Below are 9933 nucleotides of genomic sequence, written 5' to 3'. Positions count from 1 at the left end.
TGTTTCCGGCATATATGAGTATATATAGGCGAAAGAAGTCGGTTAGGGGAGCCACGAGGGGCCCACAAGGGTGGGGGGCGCGCCTACCCCCCTGGGCGTGCCCTCCTGCCTCGTGGCCTCCTCGTTTCTTTCTTGACCTCCACTCCAAGTCTCCTGGATTGCGTTTGTTCCAAAAATAACTCTCCCGAAGGTTTCATTCTGTTTGGACTCCATTTGATATTCCTTTTCTGCGAAACACTGAAATAGGCTAAAAACAACAATTTGCACTGGGCCTTTGGTTAGTAGGTTAGTCCCAAAAATAATATAAAAGTGTATAATAAATCCCATTAAACATCCAAAACAGATAATATAATAGCATGGAACAATCAAATATTATAGATACGTTGGAGGCGTATCAAGCATCCCCAAGCTTAATTCCTGCTCGTCCTCGAGTAGGTAAATGATAAAAACAGAAATTTTGATGTGGAATGCTATCTAGCATAATTTTCAATGTAATTTTCTTTATTGTGGCATGAATGTTCAGATCCGAAAGATTCAAGATAAAAGTTTAATATTGACATAAAAACAATAATACTTCAAGCATACTAACAAAGAAATCATGTCTTCTCAAAATAACATGGCCAAAGAAAGTTATCCCTATAAATCATATAGTCTGGCTATGCTCTATCTTCACCACACAAAATATTTAAATCATGCATAACCCCGATGACAAGCCAAGCAATTGTTTCATACTTTTGATATTCTCAAACTTTTTCAATCTTCACGCAATACATGAGCGTGAGCCATGTACATAGCGCTATACGTGGAATAGAAAGGTGGTTGTGGAGAAAAAAAGGAAAAGATAGTCTCACATCAACTAGGCGTATCAACGGGCTATGGAGATGCCCATCAATAGATATCAATGTGAGTGAGTAGGGATTGCCATTCAACAGATGCACTAGAGCTATAAATGTATGAAAGTCCAACAAAAGAAACTAAGTGGGTGTGCATCCAACTCGCTTGCTCACGAAGACCTAGGGCATTTTGAGGAAGCCCATCATTGGAATATACAAGGCAAGTTCTATAATGTAAAATTCCCACTAGTATATGAAAGTGAAAAATAGGACACTCTCTATCATGAAGATCATGGTTCTACTTTGAAGCACAAGTGTGGTAAAAGGATAGTAACATTGTCCCTTCTCTCTTTTTCTCTAATTTTTTTGGGCCTTTTCTCTTTTTTATGGCCTCCTTTTTTTCGTCTGGAGTCTCATCCCGACTTGTTGGGGAGTCATGGTCTCCACCATCCTTTCCTCACTTGGGACAATGCTCATCACACTTTTATTTACTTACAACTCAAAAATTACAACTCAATAGTTAGAACAAAATATGACTCTATGTGAGTGCCTCCAGCGGTGTACCGAGATATGCAATGAATCAAGAGCGACATATATGAAATAATTATAAAGGTGTCTTTGCCACAAATACGATGTCAACTACATGATCATGCAAAGCAATATGACAATGATGGAGCGTGCCATAATAAATGGAACGGTGGTAAGTTGCATGGCAATATATCTCGGAATGGCTATGGAAATGCCATAATAGGTAGGTATGGTGGTTGTTTTGAGGAAGGTATATGGTGGGTGTATGATACCGGTGAAAGGTGCGCGGTATTAGAGAGACTAGCAATGATGGAAGGGTGAGAGTGCTTATAATCCATGGACTCAACATTAGTCATAAAGAACCCACATACTTATTGCAAAAATCTATTAGTTATCGAAACGAAGTACTACGCGCATGCTCCTATGGGGATAGATTTGTAGGAAAAGACCATCGCTCGTCCCCGACCGCCACTCATAAGGAAGACAATCAATAAATAAATCATGCTCCGACTTCATCACATAACAGTTCACCATACGTGCATGCTACAGGAATCACAAACTTTAGAACAAGTATATCTCAAATTCACAACTACTCAACTAGCATGACTCTAATATCACCATCTTCATATCTCAAAACAATTATCAAGTATCAAACTTCTCATAGTATTCGATGCACTTTATATGATAGTTTTTATTATACCCATCTTGGATGTTCATCATATTAGGACTAATTTTATAGCCAAAGCAAACTACCATGCTGTTCTAAAAGACTCTGAAAATAATATAAGTGAAGCATGAGAGATCAATAATTTCTATAAAATAAAACCACCACCGTGCTCTAAAAAGATATAAGTGAAGCACTAGAGCAAAATTATCTAGCTCAAAAGATATAAGTGAAGCACATAGAGTATTCTAATAAATTCCGATTCATGTGTGTCTCTCCCAAAAGGTGTGTACAGCAAGGATGATTGTGGTAAACTAAAAAGAAAAGACTCAAATCATACAAGACGCTCCAAGAAAAACACATATCATGTAGTAAATAAAAATATAACATCAAGTAAAGTTACCGATGGATGAAGACGAAAGAGGGGATGCCTTCCGGGGCATCCCCAAGCTTAGGATTTTGGTTGTCCTTGAATTTTACCTTGGGGTGCCTTGGGCATCCCCAATCTTAGGCTCTTGCTACTCCTTATTCCATAATCCATAAAATCTTTACCCAAAAACTTGAAAACTTCACAACACAAAACTCAACAGAAAGTCTCATGAGCTCCGTTAGAGAAATAAAATAAACCACCACTTTAAGGTACTGTAATGAACTCATTCTTTATTTATATTGTTGTTAAACCTACTGTATTCCAACTTCTCTATGGTTCATACCCCCCGATACTAGCCATAGATTCATCAAAATAAGCAAACAACACACGAAAAACAGAATCCGTCAAAAACAGAACAGTATGTAGTAATGTGTATCAAACGTATACTTATGAACTACAAAAATTCTGAAATAAATTGGAGGAAGTGAGTAATTTATCTATTAATCATATGCAAAAAGAATCAACCTAAAATCACTGTCCAGTAAAAAATGGCAGCTAATCTCGTGAGCGCTAAAGTTTCTGTTTTTTACAGCAAGATCATAAAGACTTCACCCAAGTCTTCCCAAAGGTTCTACTTGGCACAAGCACTAATTTAAAACATAAAACCACATCTAAACAGAGGCTAGATAAATTATTTATTACTAAACATAACCAAAAAGCAAGAAAAAAAATAAAATTGGGTTGCCTCCCAACAAGCGCTATCGTTTAACACCACTAGCTAGGCATAAAGGCAAGGATAGATCTAGGTATTATCATCTTTGGTATGCAATCCATAAGTGGTTCTCATAATAGATTCATAAGGCAATTTAATTTTATTTCTAGGAAAGTGTTCCATGCCTTTCCTTAACGGAAATTGAAATCTAATATTTCCTTGTTTCATATCAATAATTGCACCAATCGTTCTAAGGAAAGGTCTACCAAGAATAATAGGACATGTAGGATTGCAATCTATATCAAGAACAATGAAATCTACGGGCACATAATTCCTATTTGTAACAATAAGAACATCATTAATCCTTCCCATAGGTTTCTTAATGGTGGAATCCGCAAGATGCAAGTTTAAGGAACAATCATCAAATTCACGGAAACCTAACACATCACACAAAGTTTTTGGAACCGTAGAAACACTAGCACCCAAATCACATAAAGCATAGCATTCATGATCTTTAATCTTAATTTTAATAGTAGGTACCCACTCATCATAAAGTTTTTTAGGGATAGAAACTTCTAATTCAAGCTTTTCTTCATAAGATTGCATTAAAGCATCAACGATATGTTTGGTAAAAGCTTTATTTTGACTATAGGCATAAGGAGAATTTAACACGGATTGCAACAAGGAAATACAATCTATTAAAGAATAATTATCATAATTAAATTACTTGAAATCCAAAATTGTGGGTTCATTGTTATGTAAACTTTTGACCTCTTCAATCCCACTTTTACCAATTTTTGCATCAAGATCTAAAAACTCCGAATCATTGGGACGCCCTTTAACTAAAGTTGACACATCTCCAGTCCCATCATTATTAAGATTCATATTGCAAAACAAAGATTTAATAGGAGACACGTCAATCACTTATAGATCTTCATCCTTATTATCATGAAAACTAGAAGAACACGCTTTCATAAAGCAATCTTTTTTGGCATGCATCATAGCGGTTATTTCTTTGCACTCATCAATGGAAATTTCTAATAGCTTTGGGAGAATCATTGATATCATGCTTAGGTGGAATAGATCTAAGTTTCAAAGAATCAACATCAAGAGAAACTCTATCCATGTTCCTAGCCAACTCATCAATCTTAGGCAATTTTTCTTTAAGCAAAGCATTGAAATTCCTTTAAGAAATCATAAATTCTTTAACACTAATCTCAAAATCAGAGGGCATCTTATTAAAATTTCCATAAGAGTTGTTGTAGTAATTACCATAATTATTAGAGGAATTACTAGGAAACGGCCTAGGATTAAAGTTTCCTCTATAAGCGTTATTACCAAAATTGTTCCTACCAACAAAATTCACATCCATAGATCATTATATTCTCAATCAAAGCAGACAAAGGCATATCATTAGGATCAGAAGAGCACTCTTATTAGCAAACAATTTCATAAGTTCATTCATCTTTCCACTCAAAACATTAATCTCTTCTATCGCATGAACCTTTTTACTAGTAGATCTTTCGGTGTGCCATTGAGAATAATTGACCATAATATTATCTAGGAGTTTAGTAGCTTCTCCTAAAGTGATTTCCATAAAAGTGCCTCCCGCGGCCGAATCTAAAAGATTTCTAGAAGTAAAATTCAATCTGGCATAAAATTTTTGTATAATCATCCATAAATTCAAACCATGTGTAGGGCAATTAAGTATCATTAATTTCATCCTCTCCCAAGCTTGCGCAACATGCTCATGATCAAGTTGCTTAAAATTCATAACATCGTTTCTGAGAGAGATGATCTTAGAGGGAGGAAAATACTTAGAGATAAAAGCATCTTTGCACTTATTCCAAGAATCAATACTATTTTTAGGCAAAGACGAAAACCAAGTTTTAGCACGATCTCTAAGCGAAAATGGAAATAGCTTCAATTTAACAATATCATTATCCACATCTTTCTTCTTTTGCATATCACACAAATCAACAAAGTTGTTTAGATGAGTAGCGGCATCTTCACTAGGAAGGCCAGATAATTGATATTTCATGACAAGATTCAGCAAGGCAGCATTAATTTCACAAGATTCAGTATCGGTAATAGGAGCAATCGGAGTGCTAAGAAAATCATTGTTGTTGGTATTGGAAAAATCACACAATTTAGTATTATCTTGAGCCATCGTGACAAATGATCCAACACACAAGCACACAAGCACACAAGAAGCAAGCAAAAAAGAGGCGAACGGAAAAAGAGGATGAATAAAACGGCAAGGGTGAAGTGGGGGAGAGGAAAACGAGAGGCCAATGGCGAATAATGTAATGCGAGGGGTAAGAGTTTGTGATGGGTACTTGATATCTCTTGACTTGACTTGACTTGGCGTAGATCTCCCCGGCAACGGCGCCAGAAATCCTTCTTGCTACCCCTTGAGCACTACGTTGGTTTTCCCTTGAAGAGGAAAGGGTGATGCAGCAAAGTAGCGTAAGTATTTCCCTTAGTTTTTGAGAACCAAGGTATCAATCCAGTAGGAGACTACACGCAAATCGCCTCGTACCTACACAAACAAATAAGAACCTTGCAACCAACGCGACAAAGGGGTTGTCAATCCCTTCACGGCCACTTGCAAAAGTGAGATCTGATAGATATAATAAGATAAATATTTTTGGTATTTTTTATGATTTAGATTGAAAGTAAAGATTGCAAAGTAAAATAGATTGGAAACTTATCTGATGGAAAATAGACTCGGGGCCATAGGTTTCACTAGTGGCTTCTTGATATGTCTTCAACGTATCTATAATTTTTGATTGTTCCATGCTATTATATTACCCGTTTTGGTTGTTTACGGGATTTACTTTACACTTTTATATCATTTTTGGGACTAACCTACTAACCGGAGGCCCAACCCGAATTGCTGTTTTTTTGCCTATTTCAGTGTTTTGAAGAAAAGGAATATCAAACGGAGTCCAAACATAATGAAACCTTCGGGAGCTATATTTTTGGAACAAACGCAATCCAGAGGACTTGGAGTGGAAGTCAAGAAACAAGCGAGGCGGCCATGAGGGTGGAGGGCGCGCCCACCCCTACTATGCGCCCCCCTGCCTCGTGGGTCCCTCGAGCATCCACCGACCTACTTCTTCCTCCTATATATACCCACGTACCCTGAAACCATCGAGGGGCGCCACGAAAAACTAATTCCACCGCCGCAACCTTCTGTATCCGCGAGATCCCATCTTGGAGCCTTCGTCGGTGCTCCGCCGGAGGGGGAATCGACCATGGAGGGCCTCTACATCATCTCCAAGGCCCTTCCGATGAGTTGTGAGTAGCTTACCATAGACCTTTGGGTCCATAGTTATTAGCTAGATGGATTCTTCTCTCTCTTTGAATCTCAATACAAAGTTCTCCTCGATCTTCTTGGAGATCTATTCGATGTAACTCTTTTTGCGGTGTGTTTGTCGAGATCCGATGAATTGTGGGTTTATGATCAAGTTTATCTATGAGAAATATTTAAATCTCCTATGAATTCTTTTATGTGTGATTAAGTTATCATTGCAAGTCTCTTCGAATTATCAGTTTGGTTTGGCCTACTAGATTGATCTGTCTTGCAATGGGAGAAGTGCTTAGTTTTGGGTTCAATCTTGCGGTGTCCTTTCCCAGTGACAGCAGGGGCAGCAAGGCACATATTGTACTGTTGTCATCGAGGATAAAAAGTTGGGGTTTACATCATATTGCATGAGTTTATCCCTCTACATCATGTCATCTTTCTTAATGTGTTACTCTGTTCTTTATGAACTTAACACTCTAGATGCATGTTGGATAGTGGTCGATGTGTGGAGTAATAGTAGTAGATGCAGGCAGGAGTCGGTCTACTTGTCGCGGACGTGATGCCTATATACATGATCATGCCTAGATAATCTCATAATTATTTGCTTTTCTATCAATTGCTGGATAGTAATTTGTTCACCCACTGTAATACTTATATATGCTATGTTGAGAGAAGCCACTAGTGAAACCTATGGCCCCCGGGTCTATCTCTTATCATATAAGTTTTCAATCTACTTTTATTTGCATCCTTACCTTTCCAATCTATATCATAAAAATACCAAAAATATTATCTTGTCATATTATCTCTATCAGATCTCACTTTCGCAAGTGGCCGTGAAGGGATTGACAACCCCTTTATTGCGTTGGTTGCGAGTTCTTGTTTTTTTGTGTAGGTGTGTGGGACTTTTGAGGAGCCTCCTACTGGATTGATACATTGGTTCTCAAAAACTAAGGGAAATACTTACGCTACTTTGTTGCATCACCCTTTTCCTCTTCAAGGAAAACTAACGCAAGCTCAAGACGTAGCAAGAACGATTTCTGGCGCCGTTGCCAGGGAGGTCTTTGCTCAAGTCAAGACATACCAAGTACCCATCACAAACTCATCTCCCTCGCAATACATTATTTGCCATTTGTCTCTCGTTTTCCTCTCCCCCACTTTACCCTTGCCATTTTATTCGCCCTCTCTCTCCTCTCTTTTTCGCTTGTCTTTTGGTGTGCCTGTTTGCTCTTATGGCTTTGCCTAAGAACACCGACCATCATCTTAGAAGGATGGAAGAGATTGAATTGAACGTTAGAAGTTTTATGACTTTACAATTTGAGCATAATAGTTTCTTTAGAAAAGAGCTTAAACAACAAAAAATCTTTATGGAGTATATGAACAAAGAGCTTGATGATATGTCTACGGAATTTTATGGTTTGAATTCTCAAATTACTCGTCTTGAAAAATCAATAGCCCAAATTTCTGATAAGCAAGCCACCTTGGTCAATAAGATGGCTGCCAAACCAAAAAAGTTAGATGAAAATAATGATGAAGATCTAAAAGTTATTGATGTGTCCCCTATTAAATCTTTGTTTTGCAATATGAGTCTTAATAATGATGGGACTGGAGATGAGTCAACTTTAGTTAAAAGGCGTCCCAATGATTCTGAGTTTTTAGATCTTGATGCTAAATTTGGTAAAAGTGGGATTGGAGAGGTCAAGACTTTAAATAGCATTGAACCCACTGTCTTGGATTTCAAGGATTTAATTATGATAATTGTTCTTTCGTAGATTGTATTTCCTTGTTGCAATCCGTGTTGAATTCTCCTCATGCTTATAGCCAAAATAAAGCTTTTACCAAACATATTGTTGATGCCTTGATACAATCTTATGAGGAAAACCTTAATTTGGAAGTTTCTATACCTAGAAAACTTTATGATGAATGGGAACCTACTATAAATATTAAAATTAAATATCATGAGTGTTATTCTTTGTGTGCTTTGGGTGCTAGTGTTTCCACAATTGCAAAAACTTTATGTGATATTCTAGGTTTCCATGATCTTGATGATTGCTCTTTAAATTTGCACCTTGCGGATTCCACCATTAAAAAGCCTATGGGAAGAATCAATGATGTTCTTATTGTTGCAAATGGGAATTATGTGCCCATAGATTTTATCGTTCACGATATAGATTGCAATCTTTCTTGTCCTATTATTCTTGGTAGACCTTTCCTTAGAACGATTGGTGCAATTATTGATATGAAGGAAGGGAATATTAGATTCTAATTTCCATTAAGGAAAGGCATGAAGCACTTTCCAAGAAAGAAAGTTAAATTAACTTATGAATCTATCATGTGAGCTACTTATGAATTGAGTGCCCAAGATGGCACTACTTAGATATATCCTCGCTTTTATGCCTAGCTAGGGGCGTTAAACGATAGCGCTAGTTGGGAGGCAACCTAATTTTATTTTTGTTTTTTGCTTTTTGCTTCAGCTTAGTAATAAATTTTTCATCTACCTTCAGTTTAGATGTGTTTTCATATTTTAATTAGTGTTTGTGCCAAGTAGAACCTATAGGATAACCTATGGTGATAGTTAATTTGATTCTGCTGAAAAACAGAAACTTTGCACGCACGAAAATAATTGTAGTAATTCACAGAAACATGATTTTGCGTTGATTCTTTTTGCTGTAGATCAATAGACAAATTTCCCAGGACTTCCTATTTTTGTAGGATTTTTAGAGTTCCAGAAGTATTCTAGAGTTACAGATTGCTACAGACTGTTCTGTTTTTGACAGATTCTGTTTTTCGTGTGTTGTTTGCTTATTTTGATGCATCTATGGCTAGTATTAAGTGGTATTAACCATAGAGAAGTTGGAATAAAGTAGGATTAACACAAATATAAATAAAGAATGAGTTCATTACATTACCTTATGTGGTGGTTTTTCTTTCTTGCACTAACGGAGCTTATGAGATTTCCTGTTGAGTTTTGTGTTGTGAAGTTTACAAGTTTTGGGTAAAGATTTGATGGATTATGGAATAAGGAGTGGCAAGAGCCTAAGCTTTGGGATGCCCATGGCACCCCAAGATATTCAAGGATAACCAAAAGCCTAAGCTTGGGGATGCCCCAGAAGGCATCCCCTCTTTCGTCTTCGTCTATCGGTAACTTTACTTGGAGCTATATTTTTATTCACCACATGATATGTGTTTTTCTTGGAGCGTCTTGTATGATATTAGTCTTTGCTTTTTAGATTACCACAATCATCCTTTCTGTACACACCTTTTGGGAAAAGACCACTTGATTAGAATTTATTAGAACACTCTATGTGCTTCACTTATATCTTTTGAGCTAGATAGTTTTGCTCTAGTACTTCACTTATATCTTTTAGAGCACAGCGGTGGTTTAATTTTGAAGAAATTGTTGATCTCTCATGATTCAATTATATTATTTTGAGAGTCTTTTAGAACAGCATGGTATTTGCTATGGTTATGAATTTGGTCCTAGAATGATGAGCATCCAAGTTGGGTATAATAAAAACT

Source organism: Triticum aestivum, chromosome 1B (assembly GCF_018294505.1).
Source record: "Triticum aestivum cultivar Chinese Spring chromosome 1B, IWGSC CS RefSeq v2.1, whole genome shotgun sequence".
NCBI lineage: Eukaryota > Viridiplantae > Streptophyta > Magnoliopsida > Poales > Poaceae > Triticum > Triticum aestivum.
Note: the sequence above shows the minus strand (reverse complement) of the source record.